The sequence below is a fragment of the Hemiscyllium ocellatum genome, chromosome 43 (genome assembly GCF_020745735.1).
Source record: "Hemiscyllium ocellatum isolate sHemOce1 chromosome 43, sHemOce1.pat.X.cur, whole genome shotgun sequence".
NCBI classification, from domain to species: domain Eukaryota; kingdom Metazoa; phylum Chordata; class Chondrichthyes; order Orectolobiformes; family Hemiscylliidae; genus Hemiscyllium; species Hemiscyllium ocellatum.
In genome coordinates this window covers 1,032,894-1,055,665 of record NC_083443.1, presented here as the reverse complement: position 1 = coordinate 1,055,665, position 22,772 = coordinate 1,032,894, and the positions used below count along the sequence as shown (strand labels likewise).

Here is a 22,772-nt window from a genome sequence, read left to right as displayed (position 1 = left end):
TTCCTGCTGTACATCTGTATGATTCTATTCTCAGATTTTCAGCATCTGCATGAAACACCCTCAGGCCCCGCCTAGTGACGTCACACATCTTTCTTCGCATGCGTCCAAATTCCCGGCCAAGATGGCGGCTGTTCACCTCGGAATTGTAAACCTTTCACCCACAAGTTATTTTTCAAGGTGCTCGCTTCTCGCTGGAAGGGTTTATTCTCGGTCTGGATCCCTCTGTCCAGCTCCTGCAGCCTTACCGTCTGGAAAAGCGCGTCTCTTCCCATTTCCCGCGGAGACAAACCCGGCACTGCGGCTGCACCGCCCTAGCCTGTAGTGAGTATAGAGGGTATTCATCACCGCGGGGAATGCTGGGTAGGTACACCGCCATTGAGGAGATTAACACAAGATTGAATCTGTTCATTAATAATTTTCTTTTTCCTGATTTCCAATCTTCTGCTATCCAAATAATCTTTGGAAGAACAAAATGTTAGAAAAACATCTTAAAATTGGATGCATCTATCAAATCTCTCAAATCATCTCTACCACATAATCTTGTGATTAAAATATTAGATCTCTCAAATCATTTGGTAAATTCCCGTCCTGAACTGATGATGGTAGATTTTGGAAACTCCTTTAACAGGTGGATGTTTAACACTCAAGCTAAGAGATTCATGTTTCTTTTGTCATCTCGTTTTACAGAGTAGTGGAAGGAATGAAAACTGAAGTATTTGTCTGATGCCAGTTCTGTGCTAACTTCTCAGCTACAAGCTCCAGCCAGAGAGTTTACATTGAAGTACAATGACATTGATTCAGAGGTGAATATTTCTGAGCATTCATCTATAATTCAGTAGTTAACTTGTTTTGCTGTGGTTCATTGGTTAGGTCCTGGTGTGATCCCTTTATTGTGGATCTGAATCCCTGTCCTCCATGACAATCTCTTTGCCAATGTCCAACCTGCGCTACTTTTAATAATGAGTATTTTAACTCTCTGTGACAGTTTATTGTTATTTCTTCCAGTTATGGTCAAATGAGAGCTTCATCACTGCAGGTCCCTGAGGTATGTGCTAGTAATTTATTCCACTCATATATGTGGCCTCCCTCACAAACATCACTCAGACCCTGCTATGTTCCTTTTTGCTTTCATTCTTCATGCTCCCTCTACACACACTATTCCCTTCCCTGCTCGTACACACCCGTGCTTACCCCCTATCACCTTCCCGCTCCCGTCGCCTTCCCCTCCCGCCACCCTTCCCCCCCCCAGCCCCGTCACCCTTCTCCCTCCACAACGTCACCCTTCTCCGCCCCCAACCCTGTCACCCTTCCCCCCCCTTCCCGTCACCCTTCTACTCCCCCCACCCCCGTCACCCTTCTACTCCCCCCACCCCCGGTCACCCCCATCGCCTTCCCAACCCCCATCGCCCTTTCCCCACATCGCCTTCCCTCCCCCCACATGGCACAGAGTCCAAGTCACCCTCTGCGACAGGTGGATAGGGAGGGAGTGGGGAATGGGGGGAGGGGGCAGAGAGAGTGAGGGACAGTTTGTGGTGAAGAGGGGATGGTCGTGAAAATAAAACCCAGTGAGAGAACAAGACAAGACAAAAAGTCTGAAAGGAGAATAAATATATACCAGGTGGGGGTGGGGGGGTGACAGAAGGACAGAGAGAGAGAGAAAGCCCAGGGAGAGAGAGAGAAATGGACAGACGGAAGGAGAGAGAAAAAGCCCAGGGAGAGTGAGAGGGAGATTGGGAAAGACTGTACGATTAAATAATGCCAGGAAAAAGAGTGAGGAGGCAGAGAGTTGTAGGAAGGGAATCTTCAGGGGAATGGGAACAGGATGGAGATGGGAAGGATTGGGAGAGATGGGGAATTGAAGGAAAGATGTAGGAAAGAGAGAGAGGGAACATGGGAATGAAGATAGGAGCTGCAGTGAGTAACGGAGGCAGTATCATCTGTGGGATCAGACTGTGCATTAACTCCCTCTCCAACCTTTCTGTCTCTTTGTTTCCCCCCCGCCCCAGCCCAGAGCTTATGGTAAAAATCGCAGAAACAGCCTGAACCCCACAATTCTTTTATGTGTGTGTGTGTGTGTGTGTGGCTGTATGTAAATGATTATTCTCTCTCTCTGGTTCCAGCTCTTGTCTGATGGTTCCTCACGGCACAATGATTGGATTCTCTCTGTCTCTTCATCACCTGAGTTTCAGCTCCCAAATCAAATTCCCCTACTGCCACCCCCACACCCCCACCCCCCTGCCGGGGGGAGAGACTGTTGTAATGTAGGCTACTCTGCAGGTAATTTGAGACACAGCAAGATCCCACAAGTAGCATTACTCTGATATTAGACCAAGTCTTTGGATCGAGTTTCTCATTTAAGGTTTTAATTCCCTGCTTGGGGAGTCCCGTCTGTCAGACACTCACTGAGGATTGATGTATTTGTGTCAAATCCAGGCCTCGGTTATTTTAACCCCAGGCTTCAAATCTGTTTTAAAAATGACAGGGCCCCAATCTGACAGGAGCCAGTTACCCAGAGGCCCCTAAAACCCAGGGTCCCCCAGAGGAGATTAAACCTCGGGGTAAGTAAACACACAACTCACGTGGGCCCCCATGGGGTGCAGCCTGTCGACCAGGCCTCAGGACCGTGTCCCCTCTGGAGAAAGCTTTTGCTCAGAGGTCTCCTGATCCCAAAGTTTTGCTCTTTGAATCTTCAAGTAGCCAGCAAGATCCCTTGGAAGGAAAGAGACAGCATTATTTGAAAGGCAAAGGAGAGGGGGCGAAGGCGTGGGGGAAGGGATTGATGGGGGAAAGTAGACGGAGGGAAGGAGAGTTGAAGGCGGGGGATGGAATACAAGGGAATGGGGGGAGGGATTGGAGGGGGAGGAGAGAGAGACGGGGAAAGGACGGGGGGGAAGGAGGGTGGGATGGAGAGGGGTTAATGGGGAGGGGTAAGGAGATGGGGAAAGGTGTGAAGCAGAGGGGTGAGGAGGCAACGTGGAGGGATGGAAGGAGATGGGGAGAGGGGGAAGGAGAGGGGGATAGCGGGTGGGAAGGAGTGGTGGGACGAGAGGGTTGGAGTGGACTAGACGGGAAGCTGATTGGTAGGGAAGGAGAGGGGAGAAAGTAAGGGGAATGGAGGGGTGAGGCAGAAAGAGAGAGTGAGTGGGGAAAGGAGAGGGGAAAGGAAAAGAGGCGTGAAGGGGGGAATGAGAGACGGGAAGGAGAGGAGGGGTGGGAGGGGGAGGAAGCAGGTGGAGGAGAGGGGGAAGGTGAGGGGGAGGACGCGGCGGAGTAGAGGGGAGAAGGTGATTGGTAGGGTAGGAGAAGAGAGAAAGTAATATTGGAGGGGAGAGGCGAAGAGTGGATGGGGAAGGAGGGGGAGAAGAGGGGAAAGGAGAAGAGGCGTGGAGAGGGCGGAGGAGAGGGGGGAAGTAGAAGGTAGAGAGGAGTGGAGAGGGGAAGGAGGCGGGCATAGGAATGGGGGATTGAGGGGGAAGAATGGGAAAGGAGAGGGGGTGGAAAAGGGGTAAAAGAGAGGGGAGAAGGAGGGGAAGTAGAGGATGAAGGGAAGGGAAAAGGGAGGGAAGGAGGGGTGTGAGGGAGGGAAGGAGTAATAGAGGGGGAAAAGAAAGGGGGAAGGTGTGGAGGGGGAAGGAGACAGGGGAAGGAGATGCGAATGGAGAGGGGAAAGAGATAGGGAAGGAGAACAGGGATGGAAGGAGGGAAGGAGAGAGGAGAAGGAGTGGGTGGGAAGGGGGTTGGGGGCAAGAGTAGAGGGGGAGGCAATTGGTAGGGTAGGAGAAGGGAAAATGTAAGGGGGATGGAGGGGAGAGGCACAGAGAGAGAGAAAGAGAAGTAGGAGGGGAGGAGAGGGAAAAGGAGAAGGGGGTGGGTGGGAAGGAGAGGGGTAAGGAGTGAGGGAAGGGTGTAAAGGGTGAAGTAGAGGGTGAGAAAGAGAGGGTTGGAAGGAGAGGGGGAAAGGAGAGGATGGAAAAGGAGACGGGGAAGGAGAATAGAGGGTAGAAGGAGAGGAAGAAAAGTGGGGAAGGGAAGAGGGGGGAAGGAGGGAGGGGGTAGGCGAGGAGGGAGAAGGTGAGTGGGGGAAGGATAGGGAGGAAGGAGGGAAAAGTGGAGAGCGGAGGACAGGAGGGGAGGAAGGAGAGGAGGGTGAAGGAGAGGAGGGTGAAGGAGGTGGGGAAGGAGAGGAGGGTGAAGGAAGTGGGAAAGGAGAGGAGGGTGAAGGAGGTGGGGAAGAAGAGGAGGGTGAAAGAAGTGGGGAAGAAGAGGAGGGTGAAAGAAGTGGGGAAGGAGAGGAGGGTGAAGGAGAGGAGGGGAAGGAGAGGAGGGTGAAGGAGGTGGGAAAGGAGAGGAGGGTGAAGGAGAGGAGGGGCAAAGGACAGGGGAGAAGGAAAGGTGGGGGAAGGAAAGGTGAAGGAGAGGTGGGGCATGGACACAGGGAGGAGAAGGGGAGGAGGGGGTTGGAATGGAGAGGAGATGGGGGATCAAGAGGGGAAGAAGGAGAGGAGGGGAAAAGAGAGGGGGCAGGGGGAGGAGGAGGATAGGAAAGGGTGAGAAGAGGGGGGAGGAGAGGTGGAGATAAAGGGGAAGGGGAAATGGGGAGGAAGGAGGGGTGAGGTGGAGAGGGGAGGAAAGAAGAAAGGGGAGGAAGGAGGAGGAAGGGGATTGGTGGAGAGAGGACTGGAAGGAGATGGGCAGGAGAGGGAGGAAGGAGAGGAGAAAGTGGAGAGGGGAGGAGATTGGTTGGAAGGAAGTGTGTGAAGGAGGGGGAAGGAAAGGGGGTGAAGGAGGGTGGGGGACATCTCTGCATCTGTCCTCATCATTCCCCACCTGTCCCCAATCAGTCCCCACCTGTAGCTCGTCAGTCCCCCACCATCCCCCCTCTCCGCATCGGTCCCCAATCTGTCCCTGCCCGGCCCCATCTGTCCCCATCACATCCTGAGGGTTCTCCCTGAATATAACTGGAATAAACCGAACACGGAGATAACAACCAGAACCAGGCGAATGGGGAGGATTCTGCAGTGAGCATCTCCCAAGCCCCTGTCCCAATGTCACAACAGTCCCATGGTCACCCCCTCCCCCGGTCAGTGGTATAATCCAGGACCAGAGCTCAGAATCAATGGGACCATTTGTTTTGGGATGAGGAACTTGCTTTCCCACCAAGACCACCTTTACCCTCCCCCCACCCCTCTCTGCCTTCCACAAGGACCATTCCCTTTGACACTCCTTGGGTATGTACCACCCTCACCCCCCAAACCCCAGGTACCTTCCCCTGCCACCGGAAAAGATGCAAAACCTGCTGTTACACCCCCTCCCCCTCACCCAGGGCCCCCAAACCCTCCTTCCAGGGGAGACAGAGGTTCACCTGCCTCTCCTCCAACCGTGTTTCCAGTATCAGGTGCTCCCGGTGTGGGCTTCTCTACATCAGGGAGACCCAACTGAAACTTAGGGAACGGCTCTCCGAGCATCACAGCCGGACCCACAGGGACTGACCGGACCTCCCAGTCACTGCCAGTTCAATTTCCCCCAACCACTCCCTTTCCAACATGACCATCCTCGACCTTCTGCATTGCCACAACGAATTGACCTTCTGCACACCACAAATTGGAGGAACAACATCTCATCTTCCGCCTGGGCTGCCTACAGCCCGGAGGACTCAACACGGAGTTCTCCAAATTCAAATAACCTCCCTCCCCTTCCCCCAACTCCCTCCCACTGCTCCCTCTCACCAACTGGATTCATTCCTCCCATTGACCAACCGAGTGGGACCCTCTACCTGTCCTCACCCCCTTCGCCTTCTTTTCCCCCCACCCTGGCCTGTTCCACCCCTTCGTCCTCCCTCAGCCTTCCTTCCCCTCCCACCACATCCTCGCTCCCCAATCCCTCCCACTTCCCTCCCCATCCGTTCCCCCTCCCCTTCACCCTTCCACCCCATCCTCTCTCCCCCTTTGTCCTCTTTCGTCCTCCCTCCCCCCTTGGTCTTCCCTCCCCCTCACTCTCCCTCCCCGTCCTCCCACTCCCTCATCCTCCCTCCCCACTCGTCCTACCCCGCTCCCCACTGCCACCTTCCCTCCTTCCTCCCTCTCCTTCTGTCGATCCCTCTCGCTGTTGTTCCACCTCCCTTTCCATTCTGTTTTATCGCCCATCCATCTTTTTTCTGGACCCGCCTCCTGTCGACCAGGCCTCAGGCCTCAGAACCACGTCCCCCTCTGGAGCTTGGCCAAGGCTTCCCTCGGCCTGAACATTTTGGATCTTCACGTTGCAGCTTTCCCAACAAAAGTTCATCCGGATAAAACAGAGAACAGATTACTTGAAAGGGAGAGTGAGAGCATTTTGAAGGCAAGTTACACAGCAAGATCCCAGGTTTAAAAGCACCTCTGCCCATCCCCAATGTATTAATGTTTCTAACACAGTCAGCAGTTAGGTGGAACATGGTGTGTGAGCAGATCTCACCAGGAATTGAAGGAGGATAGTGAGGGAAAGGCATCAGATTATTACACTCTGCAGTGACCTGGGAATAATTGCCTTTTACTGAAAACAGTTCCCAACTTGTATGTGCCTGGAGCTCCCTCCAGTCTGAAACGCTCATTACCCTCTATCCTGTCTCCTGTCCCTGAGACAATGGCATATTCATTCCCAGGATAGGGACAACATGGGGTTAGATACAGAGTAAATCTCCCTCCACACTGTCCGCATCGAATACTCCCAGGACATGTGCAGCATGGGGTTAGATACAGAGTATAGGTCCCTCTGCACTGTTCCTATCAAACACACACAGGATAGGGACAGCACTGGGTGAGATACAATGTTAGGCAGCATTGTAGACAGTGCAGATAGTACCTTAACATTACAAAGGGATATTGATAGACTGGGTGAATGGGCAAAGCTGTGTTAGATGGAGTTCAGTGTCAGCAAGTGTGTGGTTATCAGGTTGGAGTACAGAGAGGGAACACAAAGGAGGTTTACAAGAATGATCCTGGAGCTCAGGGGTTACATTCTGAGGGGACACTCGACAAATGAGGCTGTTTTCCTCCAGAATTGAGAAAGTTAAGGGGTGATCTGATCAAAGCCTTCAAGGTATAAACAGGATGAGACAGGAATCGATCAAGATCAACAATTCCCACAGGTTGGAGATTCTAGACCGAGAGGGAGCAGAGTCTGAGAATGAGGGCCCAGAGCGTTCAGGAGAGATGGTAGGAAGCACTTTGACACACAAAGGGTGGGAGGGGTTTGGGACTCACTTCCACAAACAGCAGTGGATGCTGGATCAGACGTTCAGGTTATATCGGAGAGAGATACATTTTTGTTCAGTGAAGATATTGAGGGATATGGGCCAAAGGAAGGAGTGTGGAGTTAGGCCACAGATCAGCCATGATCCCATTGAATGATGGCACAGGCTTGAGGGGCTGAATGGCCTCCTCCTGTTCCTATGTTCCAAAATAACAATCTCCCTGCACTGTCCCTATCAACCCTTCCCAGGGCAGGGACAGGATGGGGTTAGATACACAGTAAAGCTCCCTTTACTGGATCCCCATCAATCCCTCCCTAGGCAGGACCAGAACAGGGATAGATACAGAATAAAGCTCCCTCTACACTGTCCCCATCAACCCATCCCAGGGCAGGGACAGGATGGGGTTAGATACAGAGTAAAGCTCCCTCCACACTGTCCCCATCAACCCATCCCAGGATTGATGAACGGAGCTTTAATATTTGAAAATGCTTCTATTATTCTGTCATTCATTGTCCCTCAGGAACTCTGTGTGTGCGTGCGCGCGTGCATATGTGAGAGACTGAGAGAGAAAAACGGAGACAGAGACCAGGGCCCTGCAATACTGGGTCAGGTACTGTTGTGGAGAAACTATCGAGAACCACCAAGAGATGCAGAGAGTTCTTCAAGAAATAGGTCTTTTATTTGCAAACAAAAAACCGTGACACTGAGAAAGCAGATTCTCGAATGTCCCTGAACCTCAGGGTCCGTGGATTTTTACATCATTTTTTATGATGTTTCTGTGAGCTTCAGCATGTCCACCTATATTAATCAAAGTACCTCACTCCAGCTACACAATAAACCAGTGATGTTAGTTCCCATTATCTCTTTAGTTGTCCATTCTACTTGATGTTATTCTAATCTCATGATTAGATATTTATTGCTAACTCTGCTGCAGTGATCTTTCATTGCAGACTAACCTGCCATGATAGATATTTAACTATTCCATCTATTACAATAGTCTCCTGTCTCAAGCTGACTCTACTAACTATTAATTAGATATTTTAATGTCATGTCCCAAATATTTACGTCCCAATCCTGTCATAATAACACTTAACAGAGAAACTTGCTTTATTACTTGTGTTCTCTCATCTGGCCATAGTGACCTTTCAGCCTTAACCTTACCCTGCTAATTGGTGTAAGAATGTTCCACTATGGTTATCCCATCCTGCCCCTGCCTTCCACAGACCACAGGTTCCCAGTGGTCTTCATGCTTTAACCCTTCCCATGCTTTCATGGTCTTTATTTTCCATCGACCTCACTCCAACAACAATACCATTTGTTAGTTAAACAGGATGGAAGACAGCACCAATTCTCAGGAAGTGTTTTACTGTTTCTGTTTTTGTTAAAATGCTTGGGTGGTGTGCTGGCTCAGTCAGGAGACTGTGTGGAGTTTGCACATTCACCCTGTGTCTGCATGGGTTTCCTCCCACAGCGGGAAAATGTAGAGTAATGGGGTAGGAGAATGGGTCTGGGTGGGTTGCTCTTTGGAGGTTCAGGGTGGACTTGTTGGGCCGAAGGACCTGTTCCCACACTGGATTGTTTCTATGATATTTTAAAGGAAATAATGGATTATCTGGTCACTACCACAGATTGTATTGGAATTTCTTGAGTTTAAAGTTGCTATCTAATGGCAGGTCTGTCTCTGTTGTTGTGAAAGACAGCACCTGAAAGGATTTGCTCGGTGTGCAAACCAGTGTGTTGATGTTGCCCAGTTATCTCGGAGTTGGATACCAGAATGTTGTACATTCTCCCTGTGTCTGTGTGGGTTTCCTCCGGGTGCTCCGGTTTCCTCCCACAGTCCAAAGATGTGTCGGTCAGGTGAATTGGCCATGCTCAATTGTCCATCGTGTTGGGGACATTAGTCAGAGGGAAATTGGTCTTGGTGGGTTACTCTCCGGAGGGTCGGTGTGGACCCTAATCTATTTATGCCATAACATAACACATAGTAATCTGAGATTGACCAAGTTCTGAATTTATTGTTACAATGTTTAGAGACTGTCATCTATATGCCCATCTCTCATCAACTGGTCTGTTGAATTTCACTCATGTTTTGCTAGATATGCCAAGTGGGAAGTTGCACAGTGACATCTTAATTAGGTTACTCCAAAGTCCAAGCCCTCAAACAATAAAGTGTTCCTTTGAGATTGAATTTAAAGGTGTTTCTCTGTAAAGGGCCAGACTCAAAATGATCACAGCAGATTCAGCCTTCACTTCACAGCAAAGTATCATCTACCTTTAAATGGGAATATACGTCATCTTAAAAGCTAAAGAAATAATTGAGACTTTCAATAAATACTTCCAGTAACTAACATAATCCAATAAATAATGCATACCTTTTCATCATTTTTACTGAAACTGTCAAGCTAAGATTATTATAAAGTTGTTTAAAACATAGCGAACTGTAACTACATTAACATTGCAATGACTAATGTTATGGACTAGGCTCGACCACTCACAACATTCTTAAGCAGGCATCCCAGTGCATAACTTTGCAGTTTGTTTCAGTAAGTGGACAGTGAAAATTACAGAAAAATCATTACACAAACAACAAAGACCCCCTACAGAACACAACCTATCCAGCTAGACTTAATTATGCTGTTCCGAGTACAACAGTTCCAATGTTAAAACCAGTATCGATGCTTCAAGTTGACGTTGGAGGGTAGAAAGAGTGTTTCTACAAAGCTCCCTGTTGAACTTTGCAAACCTGCTCAGCTTAGCTCAGCTAAAGAGCTGACGTCTGCCCTTTCATTATGTAGGTGAGTTGTCAAGCATGATCACTTTGGCCTGAAGGCTCATCTGTTTATATGTAAACAAAAGGCCTCTTAAAATCCTTTTTATCTCTGTACCACACCAGACTGATCGGAGCCTGAACTCCTCACCCCCAACCCTCAACCAAAAGTGAAGGACAGAGTCTCCTTGAGGCAAGGAACAGCTTTTAGATAAAAATGGACTAGCTTTGTGACACTAAAGTCCAAATTATTGTTTCAAATGCAATCCCACTGTCTCTGATTCCAGATAATAGCTTTAATTTGGACCCTTGCCAAGTCTAACCTCAATCCTCCAATGTGAAGTCAGCAAACAATCAAGTTTGCAAGGTCTTGCTTCTTTCTGCAGAAGGACTGCAGTAGTTATTGGGGAGCCAGATAGAGGAAGACTAATCCAGACTGATTAATTCACCAGAGTTTGTGCAGTTAATATACTGGTGTAATTAATTTCTGCTCACAACATTTAGAATTCAGGCCTCAGTTATAATCAATGTGATCTTTGTTCTATTTATTCAGTCTCATTCAACTATGCACGGTTCATCACGGCTTCTCCCAAGAATTGAGATACAATGTCAGGACAATAAGCTTCCACCAAAGTTATTAAGGTTAGAGATAATGCAGTGAATTGTCACTTTGTTTCAGCACCTGTCAACACAAGTTGTCACCTGCTCCTTTTCCAAATGCACACACCTTTGTTCCACACAGAATTCTCTTCACATCACCAAAATCATTTTGCTTGTTTCATATTATCTATTTTTAAAAAATATTACACATTCTGGACAAGATGGATTTTGGCCTTCATTGATGCAGCAACATTCTATAATTTAAAATCAGCTTTCAGGGGAATATCCATAATGGTTTGAACTCACACCAAGCAGAGCACAATAGTGTCTGCTGTTCAACTTTATTTTTAAATCCTGCGCTAACATGCCTCAGCATTGTGGAGCTTTCCTACTGCATTGTGTCGTGTGGACTCGAGTGAGACCAACAATCAAGAAGGACACAGTGCGATTTAGGTAAAGTAGTGTTACTTCTACAATCATAATTACTTACGCAAGGTAAATGAACTCACACCAGTGTATAATTGTTTCAACCAAGAGCTGAGTCAACAACAAAACTATGTGAAGGAAATATATAATTGTTTTTGTATTAGCTAAAATGTGCATACAAGAATGAAACATGCCTGCAAACAATGGTGGATGTTACAGACAAACAGATAAGGTGCTGTGAAGGTGTAGGTTAAGCCAGGTATGCCTGTACAAACAGTAGTTATAAACATCTGTTTCCCACTTCTGCAAAAACAAACACAAACCCCAATTAAAAGGTCATAAAGCTCAATGTGGTTGACGAATGGGAGGAAATGTTACAAGTAAGGGAAACAGATGGTAGTGAAGGAGGATACACCTAACAATGGGCCACAGCAGGATGTGGTGAAATGTCCGAGTAAAACTTGTACTTTGTTATGCACATGGCCAGATAAGGTAAGAGATAAACAACAGTAATGGGCACCGGATTGGGAGTAGTGAATCCTATATAAGGTATGTACTTGCTAAACTCTGGGTCCTTACTTCAGGCACCACGCTTGCAAGGGTATAATAAACATACTGATTGCTTCAGATCTTGTCTCAGAGTGAAATTATTGAAGTGAGTGAGCTTTGTTTCTGACACACTGATACTGGTTTTTAATTTTGGAACTGCTGTATCGGAACAGCATAATTAAGTCTAGCTGGATAGGTTGTGTTCTGTAGGGGTTCTTTGTTCTTTGTGTAATTTTGTGAATAATGTTTTTGTCTGTTTAAAATCTAGTCACCAACCTAGCTATCTTACTCCAGGTAATTTTCACTGTCCACTTACCGAAGTAAACTGCAAAGTTATGCTCTGGGCTGCCTGGTTAAGAATGTTGTGAGTGGTCGAGCCTAGTCCATAACATTAGTCATTGCAATGTTAATGTAGTTACAGTTCGCTATGTTTTAAACAACTTTATAATAATCTTAGTTTGACAGTTTCAGTAAAAATGATGAAAAGGTATGCATTATTTATTGGATTATGTTAGTAACTGGAAGTATTTATTGAAAGTCACAATTATTTCCTTAGCTTTTAAGATGACGTATATTCCCATTTAAAGGTAGATGATACTTTGCTGTGAAGTGAAGGCCGAATCTTTTTGAGTCCGGCCATTTGCAGAGAAACATCTTTAAATTCAATCTCAAAGGAACACTTTATTGTTTGAGGGCTTGGACCTTGGAGTAACCTAATTAAGATGTCACTGAGCAACTTCCCACTTGGCATATCGAGCAAAACATGAGTGAAATTCAACAGACCAGTTGACAAGAGATGGGCATGTAGGTGACAGTCTCTAAACACTGTAACAATAAATTCAGAACTTGGTCAATCTCAGATTACGATGTGTTATGTTATGGCATAAATAGATTAGATTCCCTACAGTGTGGAAACAGGACATTTGACCCAACCAGTCCACACCGACCCTCCGAAGAGTAACCCACCCAGATACAATTGCCCTCTGACTAATGTACCTAACACGATGGACAATTGAGCATGACCAATCCACCTGACCTACACATTAGATTAGATTAGATTACTTACAGTGTGGAAACAGGCCCTTCGGCCCAACAAGTCCACACCGACCCGCCGAAGCGCCACCCACTCATACACCTACATTTACCCCTTACTTAACACTATGGGCAATTTAGCATGGCCAATTCACCTGACCCACACATCTTTGTGACTGCGGGAGGAAACCGGAGCACCCGGAGGAAACCCACGCAGACACGGGGAGAACGTGCAAACTCCACACAGTCAGTCGCCTGAGGCAGGAATTGAACCCAGGTCCCTGGCGCTGTGAGGCAGCAGCGCTAACCACTGTGCCACCGTGCCGCATCTTTGGACTGTGGGAGGAAACCTACACAGACACATGGTGAATGTGCAAACTCCACACACACAGTCTCCTGACTGAGCCAGCACACCACCCAAGCATTTTAACAAAAACAGAAACAATAAAACACTTCCTGAGAATTGGTGCTGTCTTCCATCCTGTTTAACTAACGAATGGTATTGTTGTTGGAGTGAGATCGATGGAAAATAAAGACCATGAAACATGGGAATGGTTAAAGCATGAAGACCACTGGGAACCTGTGGTCTGTGGAAGGCGGGGGCAGGATGGGAGAACCATAGTGGAACATTCTTACACCAATTAGCAGGGTAAGGTTAAGGCTGAAAGGTCACTATGGCGAGGTGAGAGAACACAAGTAATAAAGCAAGTTTCTCTGTTAAGTGTTATTGGGACCGGAAACATTTGGGACATGACATTAAAATATCTAATTAATAGTTAGTAGAGTCAGCTTGAGACATGAGACTACTGCAATAGATGGAATAGCTAAATATCTATCATGATAGGTTAGTCTGCAATGAAAGATCACTGCAGCAGAGTTAGCAATAAATATCTAATCATGAGATTAGAATAACATCAAGTAGAATGAACAACTAAAGAGATAATGGGAACTAACATCACTGGTTTATTGTGTAGCTGGACTGAGGTACTTTGATTAATACAGTTGGACATGCTGATAAGCTCACAGAAACATGATAAAAAATGATATAAAAACCACGGACCCTGAGGTTCAGGTGCATTCGAGAATCTGCTTTCTCAGTGTCACGGGTTTTCGTTTTCAAATAAAAGACCTATTTCTTGAGGAACTCTCTGCATCTCCTGGCGGTTCTCTATAGATTATCCACAACAGTACCTGACCCAGTAACGCAGGTCTCTGTCTCCATTTCTCTCTCTCAGTCTCTCACATATGCACGCGCGCACGCACACACAGAGTTACTGAGGGACAATGAATGACAGAATAATAGAAGCATTTTCAAATATTAAAGCTCCGTTCATCAATCCTGGGATGGGTTGATGGGGACAGTGTAGAGAGAGCTTTACTCTGTATCTAACCCTGTTCTGACCCTGCCCTGGGAGGAGTTGATGGGGATACAGTAAAGGGAGCTTTACTGTGTATCTACCCTCATCCAGTCCCTGCCCTGGGAGGGTTGATAGGGACAGTGCAGGAAGATTGTTATTTTGGAACATAGGAACAGGAGGAGGCCATCAGCCCCTCGATCCTGTTCCATCATTCAATGGGATAATGGCTGATCTGTGTCCTAACTCCACATTCCTTCCTTTGGCCCATATCCCTCAATATCTTCACTGAACAAAAATGTATCTCTCTCCGATATAACCTGAACGACTGATCCAGCATCCACTGCTGTTTGTGGAAGTGAGTCCCAAACCTCTCCCACCCTTTGTGTGTCAAAGTGCTTCCTACCATCTCTCCTGAACACTCTGGGCCCTCATTCTCAGACTCTGCTCCCTCTCGGTCTAGAATCTCCAACCTGTGGGAATTGTTGATCTTGATCGATCCTGTCTCATCCTGTTGATACCTTGAAGGCTTTGATCAGATCACCCCTTAACTTTCTCAATTCTGGAGGAAAACAGCCTCATTTGTCGAGTGTCCCCTCAGAATGTAACCCCTGAGCTCCAGGATCATTCTTGTAAAGCTCCTCTGTGCTCCCTCTCTGTACTCCAACCTGATAACCACACACTTGCTGACACTGAACTCCATCTAACACAGCTTTGCCCATTCACCCAGTCTATCAATATCCCTTTGTAATGTTAAGGTACCATCTGCACTGGCTACAATGCTGCCTAACATTGTATCTCACCCAGTGCTGTCCCTATCCTGTGTGTGTTTGATAGGAACAGTGCAGAGGGATCTATGCTCTGTATCTAACCCCATGCTGCACATGTCCTGGGAGTATTTGATGCATACAGTATGGAGGGAGATTTACTCTGTATCTAACCCCATGTTGTCTCTATCCTGGGAATGAAGACACCATTGGCTCAGAGACAGGAGACAGGATAGAGGGTAATGAGGGTTTCAGACTGGAGGGAGCTACAGACACATACAAGTTGGGAACTGTTTTCAGTAAAAGGCAATCGATCCCAGGTCACTGCAGAGTGTAATAATCTGATGCCTTTCCCTCACTATCCCCCTCCAATCCCTGGTAAGATCTGCTCCCACACCATGTTCCACCCTAACTGCTGACTGTGTTAGATACATTCATACATTGGGGATGGGCAGGGGTGCTTTTAAACCTGGGATCTTGCTGTGTAACTTGCCTTCAAAATGCTCTCACTCTCCCTTTCAAGTAATCTGTTCTGTTTTATCTGGATGAACTTTTGTTGGGAAAGCTGCAACGTGAAGATCCAAAATGTTCAGGCCGAGGGAAGCCTTGGCCAAGCTCCAGAGGGGGACGTGATTCTGAGGCCTGAGGCCTGGTCGACAGGAGGAAGTGGGGGGGGGGGCAGAAAAAAGATGGATCAGCGATAAAACAGAATGGAAAGGGAGGTGGAACAACAGAGAGAGGGATCGACAGAAGGAGAGGGAGGAAGGGGGAAGGTGGCAGTGGGGAGGGAGGTAGAGGGAGTGGGGAGGGAGGATGAGGGAATGGGAGGATGGGGAAGGAGAGTGAGGGGGAGGGAACACTAAGGGGGGAGGGAGGGAGGATGAACTGGGGAGGGAGGACAAAGGCGGAAAGAGGATGGGGTGGAAGGGGAAGGGGGAACGAATGGGGAGGGAGGATGGGGTGGGAGGGATTGGGGAGTGAGGATGTGGTGGGAGGGGAAGGAAGGCTGAGAGAGGACGAAGGGGTGGAACAGGCCAGGGTGGGGGGAAAAGAAGGCGAAGGGGGTGAGGACAGGTAGAGGGTCCCACTTGGTTGGTCAATGGGAGGAATGAATCCAGTTGGTGTGAGAGAGCAGTGGGAGGGAGTTGGGAGAAGGGGAGGGAGGTTATTTGAAATTGGAGAACTCCGTGTTGAGTCCTCCGGGCTGTAGGCTGCCCAGGCAGAGGATGAGATGTTGTTCCTCCAATTTGTGGTGTGGTTCGTTGTGGCAATGCAGGAGGCCGAGGATGGTCATGTTGGAAAGGGAGGGGTTGGGGGGGAATTGAACTGGGCGGTGACTGGGAGGTCCGGTCAGTCCCTGTGGGCCCGGCTGTGATGCTCGGAGAACCGTTCCCTAAGTTTCCGTTGGGTCTCCCTGATGTAGAGAAGCCCACACTGGGAGCACCTGATACTGGAAACACGGTTGGAGGAGAGGCAGGTGAACCTCTGTCTCCCCTGGAAGGAGGGTTTGGGGGCCCTGGGTGGAGGTGAGGGTGTGGGGGTGTAACAGCAGGTTTTGCATCTTTTCCGGTGGCAGGGGAAGGTACCTGGGGGTTTGGGGGGTGAGGGTGGTACATACCCAAGGAGTGTCAAAGGGAACGGTCCTTGTGGAAGGCAGAGAGGGGTGGGGGGAGGCGAAGGGTGGTCTTGGTGGGAAAGCAAGTTCCTGATCCCAAAACAAATGGTCCCATTGATTCCGAGCTCTGGTCCTGGATTATACCACTGACCGGCGCGGGGGGTGACCATGGGACTGTTGTGACATTGGGACAGGAGCTTGGGAGATTCTCGCTGCAGAATCCTCCCCATTCGCCTGGTTCTGGTTGTTATCTCAGTGTTCGGGTTATTCCAGTTATATTCAGGGAGAACCCTCAGGATTTGATGGGGACAGAGGGGGCCGGGCAGGGACTGATTGGGGACCGATGGGGAGAGGGGGGGACAGGTGGAGAATGATTGGGAACAGATGCAGAGATGTCCTCCACCCTCCTTCCTTCCCCCTCCTTCACCCACTTTCCTTCCCCCTCCTTCACCCACTTTCCTTCCCCCTCCTTCACCCACTTTCCTTCCAACCAATCTCCTCCCCTCTCCACTTCCTCCTCTCCTTCCTTCCTCCCTCTCCTGCCCATCTCCTTCCAGTCCTCTCTCCACCATTCCCCTTCCCCCTCCTTCCCCCTTTCCTCCCTTCTCCACCTCACCCCTCGTTCTTCCCCCCATTTCCCCCTTCCCCTTTATCTCTACCTCTCCTCCCCCCTTCTCCTCACCCTTTCCTATCCCCTTCCTCCCCCTGCCCCCTCTCCTTCCCCTCCTCTCTTTCCCCTCTTCTCTTTCCCCCTCCCTTTCCCCTCCACTCCTTCTTCTCCTCTCGTTTCCCCATCACCTCCCCATTCCAACCCCCTCCTCCCCGTGTTCACACCCCACCTCTCCTTCACCTTTCCTTCTCCCACCTTTCCTTCTCCCCTGTCCTTTGCTCCCTTCTCCTTCCCCACGTCCTTCACCCTCCTCTCCTTCCCCACCCCTCCCCTCTCCACCCCTCCCCTCCCCGCTCCTCCCCTCCCCTCTCCTCTCCACCCCTCCCCTCCCCTCTCCACCCCTCCCCTCCCCTCTCCTCTCCACCCCCGCTCCTCCCTCCCTCCTCCTTGCACTCCTCTCCAACCCCTCCCCTCCTTCACACACACTCCCCTTCTTCCACTCCCCTTCTCTTCCTCCTCCCCTCCCACCTTCGCCCTCTCTCCCTCCCCCCCCTCCTGTCCTCCGCTCTCCACTTCTCCCTCCTTCCTCCCCATCCCTCCTTCCCCCCTTCCCTTTCCTATTCTTCCTCCTCTCCTCCTCCCCCCATTCTCCTTTCCCCCTCTCCTTTTTCATCCTCTCCTTTCCCCCTATCCTTCAAACCCTCTCTTTCTCACCCTCTACTTCACCCTTTCCCCCCTTCCCCCACTCCTTACCCCACTCCTTCCCACCCACCCCCTTCTCCTTTCCCCTCTCCTCCTACTCTCTCTTTCTCTCTCTCTGTGCCTCTCCCCTCCATCCCCCTTACATTCTCCCTTCTCCTACCCTACCAATTGCCTCCCCCTTCTTCCCCCTTCCCACCCTCTACTTTTCCTCTCTCCTTCCATCCCTGTTCTCCTTCCCTATCTCCTTCCCCTCTCCATTCGCCCCTCCTTCCCCTGTCTCCTTCCCCCTTTCCTTCCCCCGTCTCTTACTCCTTCCCTCCCTTTTCCCTTCCCCCTTCCATTCACCCTCTACTTCACCTCCTTCTCCCCTCTCTTTACCCCCTCTTCCACCCCCTCTCCTTTCCCCTCTCCTTTCCCCTTCTTCCCCCTCGTTCCCCCATTCCTATGCCCGCCTCCTCCCCCTCTCCACCCCTCTCTACCTTCTACTTCCCCCCTCTCCACGCCTCTTCTCCTTTCCCCTCTTCTCCCCCTCCTTCCCCATCCACTCTTCCCACTCTCTGCCTCTCCCCTCCAATGTTACTTTCTCTCTTCTCCTACCCTACCAATCACCTTCTCCCCTCTACTCCGCCCCGTCCTCCCCCTCTCCTCCACCTGCTTCCTCCCCCTCCCACCCCTCCTCTCCTTCCCGTCTCTCATTCCTCCCTTCACGCTTCTTCTCCTTTCCCCTCTCCTTCCCCACTCACTCTCTCTGCCTCTCCCCTCCATCCCCCTTACTTTCTCCCCTCTCCTTCCCTACAAATCAGCTTCCCCTCTACTCCACTCCCACCCTCTCCTCCCACCACTCCTTCCCACCCGCTATCCCCCTCTCCTTCCCCCTCTCCCCATCTCCTTCCATCCCTCCACGCTGCCTCCTCACCCCTCTGCTTCACACCTTTCCCCATCTCCTTCCCCCTCCCCATTAACCCCTCTCCATCCCACCCTCCTTCCCCCCCCGTCCTTTCCCCCTCTCTCTCCTTACCTTCCAATGCCTCCCCCCATTCCCTTGCATTCCATCCCCTGCCTTCAACTCTCCTTCCCTCCGTCTACTTTTCCCCATCAATCCCTTCCCCCACGCCTTCCCCCCCTCTCCTTTGCCTTTCAAATAATGCTGTCTCTTTCCTTCCAAGGGATCTTGCTGGCCACTTGAAGATTCAAAGAGCGAAACTTTGGGATCAGGAGACCTCTGAGCAAAAGCTTTCTCCAGAGGGGACACGGTCCTGAGGCCTGGTCGGCAGGCTGCACCCCGTGGGGGGGCCCACGTGAGTTGTGTGTTTATTTACCATGAGGTTTAATCTCCTCTGGGGGACCCTGGGTTTTAGGGGCATCTGGTTAACTGGCTCCTGTCGGATTGGGACCCTGTCATTTTTAAAACAGATTTGAAGCCTGGGGTTAAAATAACCGAGGCCTGGGATTTGACACAAATACATCAATCCCCAGTGAGTGTCTGACAGACAGGACTCCCCAAGCAGGGAATTAAAATCTTAAACGAGAAAGTTGATCCAAAGACTTGGTCTAATATCAGAGTAATGCTACTTGTGGGATCTTGCTGTGTCTCAAATTACCTGCAGAGTGGCCTACATTACAATGGTCTCTCTCCCCCCTAGGAGGGGATTTCATTTGGGAGCTGAAACTCAGATGATGAAGAGACAGAGAGAATCCAGTCAATCTGCTGTGAGGAACCATCAGACAAGAGCTGGAACCAGAGAGAGAGAGAATAATCATTTACATACAGGCACACACACACAGGCACAGACAGACACACACACACACGCACACAGACACAGGTGCGCGCGCGCACACACACGAGAATTGTGGGGTTCAGGCTGTTTCTGTGATTTTCACCATAAGGGTGAGCTCTGGGCTGGAGGGGGGGGGGGGAGAGACAAAGAGACAGAAAGGTTGGAGAGGGAGTTAATGCACAGTCTGATCCCACAGATGATACTGCCTCCATTACTCACTGCAGCTCCCATCTTCATTCCCATGTTCCCTCTCTCTCTTCCCTAATCTTTCCTTCAATCCCCATCTCTCCCCATCCTTCCCATCTCCATCCTGTTCCCATTCCTCTGGAGATTCCCTTCCTACAACGCTCTGCCTCCTCACTAATTTTCCTGGAATTATTTAATCATTCAGTCTTTCCCAATCTCTCTATCGCTCTTCCTGGGCTTTTTCTCTCTCCCTCCGTCTGTCCTTTTCTCTCTCTCTCCCTGGGCTTTCTCTCTCTCTCTCTCTCTGTCCTTCTGTCACCCTCCCATCAGGTATTTATTTATTCTCCTTTCTGACTTTTTGTCTTGTCTTGTTCTCTCGCTGGGTTTTATTCTCGCCACCATCCCCTCTTCACCACAAACTGTCCCTCACTCTCTCTGCCCCTCCCCCATTCCCCACTCCCTCCCTGTCCACCTGTCGCAGAGGGTGACTTGGACTCTGTGACATGTGGGGGGAGGGAAGGCAATTGTGTGTGTGTGTGGGGGGGGTGGGGGTAATGGGGGGGGGGGAAGGGCGATGGGGGGGAGGGCGATGGGGAGGAGGGTGATGGGGTGGGGGGAGGAGGATGACGGGGTGCAGAAGGGTGACGGGGTGGGTGAGAAGGTGATGGGGTGGAGGGGGAAGAGGGGGGAGAAGGGTGAGGGGATGGGGGGGAGAAGGGTGAGGGGATGGGGGGGAGAAGGGTGAGGGGATGGGGGGGAGAAGGGTGAGGGGATGGGGGGGAGAAGGGTGAGGGGATGGGGGGGAGAAGGGTGAGGGGATGGGGGGGAGAAGGGTGAGGGGATGGGGGGGAGAAGGGTGAGGGGATGGGGGGGAGAAGGGTGAGGGGATGGGGGGGAGAAGGGTGAGGGGATGGGGGGGAGAAGGGTGAGGGGATGGGGGGGAGAAGGGTGAGGGGATGGGGGGGAGAAGGGTGAGGGGATGGGGGGGAGAAGGGTGAGGGGATGGGGGGGAGAAGGGTGAGGGGATGGGGGGGAGAAGGGTGAGGGGATGGGGGGGAGAAGGGTGAGGGGATGGGGGGGAGAAGGGTGAGGGGATGGGGGGGAGAAGGGTGAGGGGATGGGGGGGAGAAGGGTGAGGGGATGGGGGGGAGAAGGGTGAGGGGATGGGGGGGAGAAGGGTGAGGGGATGGGGGGGAGAAGGGTGAGGGGATGGGGGGGAGAAGGGTGAGGGGATGGGGGGGAGAAGGGTGAGGGGATGGGGGGGAGAAGGGTGAGGGGATGGGGGGGAGAAGGGTGAGGGGATGGGGGGGAGAAGGGTGAGGGGATGGGGGGGAGAAGGGTGAGGGGATGGGGGGGAGAAGGGTGAGGGGATGGGGGGGAGAAGGGTGAGGGGATGGGGGGGAGAAGGGTGAGGGGATGGGGGGGAGAAGGGTGAGGGGATGGGGGGGAGAAGGGTGAGGGGATGGGGGGGAGAAGGGTGAGGGGATGGGGGGGAGAAGGGTGAGGGGATGGGGGGGAGAAGGGTGAGGGGATGGGGGGGAGAAGGGTGAGGGGATGGGGGGGAGAAGGGTGAGGGGATGGGGGGGAGAAGGGTGAGGGGATGGGGGGGAGAAGGGTGAGGGGATGGGGGGGAGAAGGGTGAGGGGATGGGGGGGAGAAGGGTGAGGGGATGGGGGGGGAGAAGGGTGAGGGGATGGGGGGGGAGAAGGGTGAGGGGATGGGGGGGGGAGAAGGGTGAGGGGATGGGGGGGAGAAGGGTGACGGGGTTGGGGGGGAGAAGGGTGACGGGGTTGGGGGGGGAGAAGGGTGACGGGGTTGGGGGGGGAGAAGGGTGACGGGGTTGGGGGGGGAGAAGGGTGACGGGGTTGGGGGGGGAGAAGGGTGACGGGGTTGGGGGGGGAGAAGGGTGACGGGGTTGGGGGGGGAGAAGGGTGACGGGGTTGGGGGGGGAGAAGGGTGACGGGGTTGGGGGGGGAGAAGGGTGACGGGGTTGGGGGGGGAGAAGGGTGACGGGGTTGGGGGGGGAGAAGGGTGACGGGGTTGGGGGGGGGAGAAGGGTGACGGGGTTGGCGGGGGAGAGAAGGGTGACGGGGTTGGCGGGGGAGAAGGGTGACGGGGTTGGGGGGGGAGAAGGGTGACGGGGTTGGGGGGGAGAAGGGTGACGGGGTTGGGGGGGAGAAGGTGATGGGGTGGAGGGGGGTAGAAGGGTGACGGGGTTGGGGGGGAGAAGGGGCTGGGGGTAAGGGTGACGGGGTGCAGAAGGGTGACTAGGTGGGTGAGAAGGGTGATGGGGTGGCAGTGGGGAGGGGGTGAGAAGGGTGATGGGGGGGAGGGGGGGGAGAAGGGTGACGGGACTGGAGGGAACGGTGACGGGAGGGGAAGGTGACGGGAGCGGGAAGGTAATAGGTGGGTAAGCACGGGTGTGTACGAGCAGGGAAGGGAATAGTGTGTGTAGAGGGAGCATGAAGAATGAAAGCAAAAAGGAACATAGCAGGGTCTGAGTGATGTTTGTGAGGGAGGCCACATATACGAGTGGAATAAATTAACAGCACATACCTCAGGGACCTGCAGTGATGAAGCTCTCACTTGACCTTAACTGGAAGAAATAATAATAAACTGTCACAGAGAGTTAAAATACTCATTATTAAAGGTAGCAGACATTGGACATTGGCAAAGAGATTGTCATGGTGGACAGGGATTCAGATCCACAATAAAGGGATCACACCAGGACCTAACCAATGAACCACAGCAAAACAAGTTAACTACTGAATTATAGATGAATGCTCAAAAATATTCACCTCTGAATCAGTGTCATTGTACTTCAATGTAAACTCTCTGGCTGGAGCTTGTAGCTGAGAAGTTAGCACAAAACTGGCATCAGAGAAACACTTCAGTTTTCATTCCTTCCACTTCTCTATAAAATGAGATGACAAAAGAAACTTGTTGAGAGACATTCAGATAAACAAATGTATCTCTCAGCTTGAGTGTTAAACATCCACCTGTTAAAGGAGTTTCCAAAATCTACCACCATCAGTTCAGGACGGAAATTTACCAAATGATTTGAGAGATCTAATATTTTAATGACAAGATTATGTGGTAGAGATGGTTTGAGAGATTTGATAGATGCATCCAATTTTAAGATGTTTTTCTATCATTT

General features: G+C 51.0%; 1 long non-coding RNA gene across 1 annotated transcript; it reads right to left on the bottom strand.

Annotated features, from left to right (window-relative positions):
- Window positions 1–340: 340 nt before the first annotated feature.
- On the bottom strand, window positions 341–22,517 carry LOC132835061 (uncharacterized). The gene is made up of 4 exons (XR_009647275.1): window positions 22,414–22,517; window positions 22,172–22,211; window positions 2,580–2,709; window positions 341–457 (listed from the first exon to the last, which is right to left on the bottom strand). It is a non-coding gene; the product is annotated as an uncharacterized LOC132835061 (long non-coding RNA).
- Window positions 22,518–22,772: the final 255 nt, after the last annotated feature.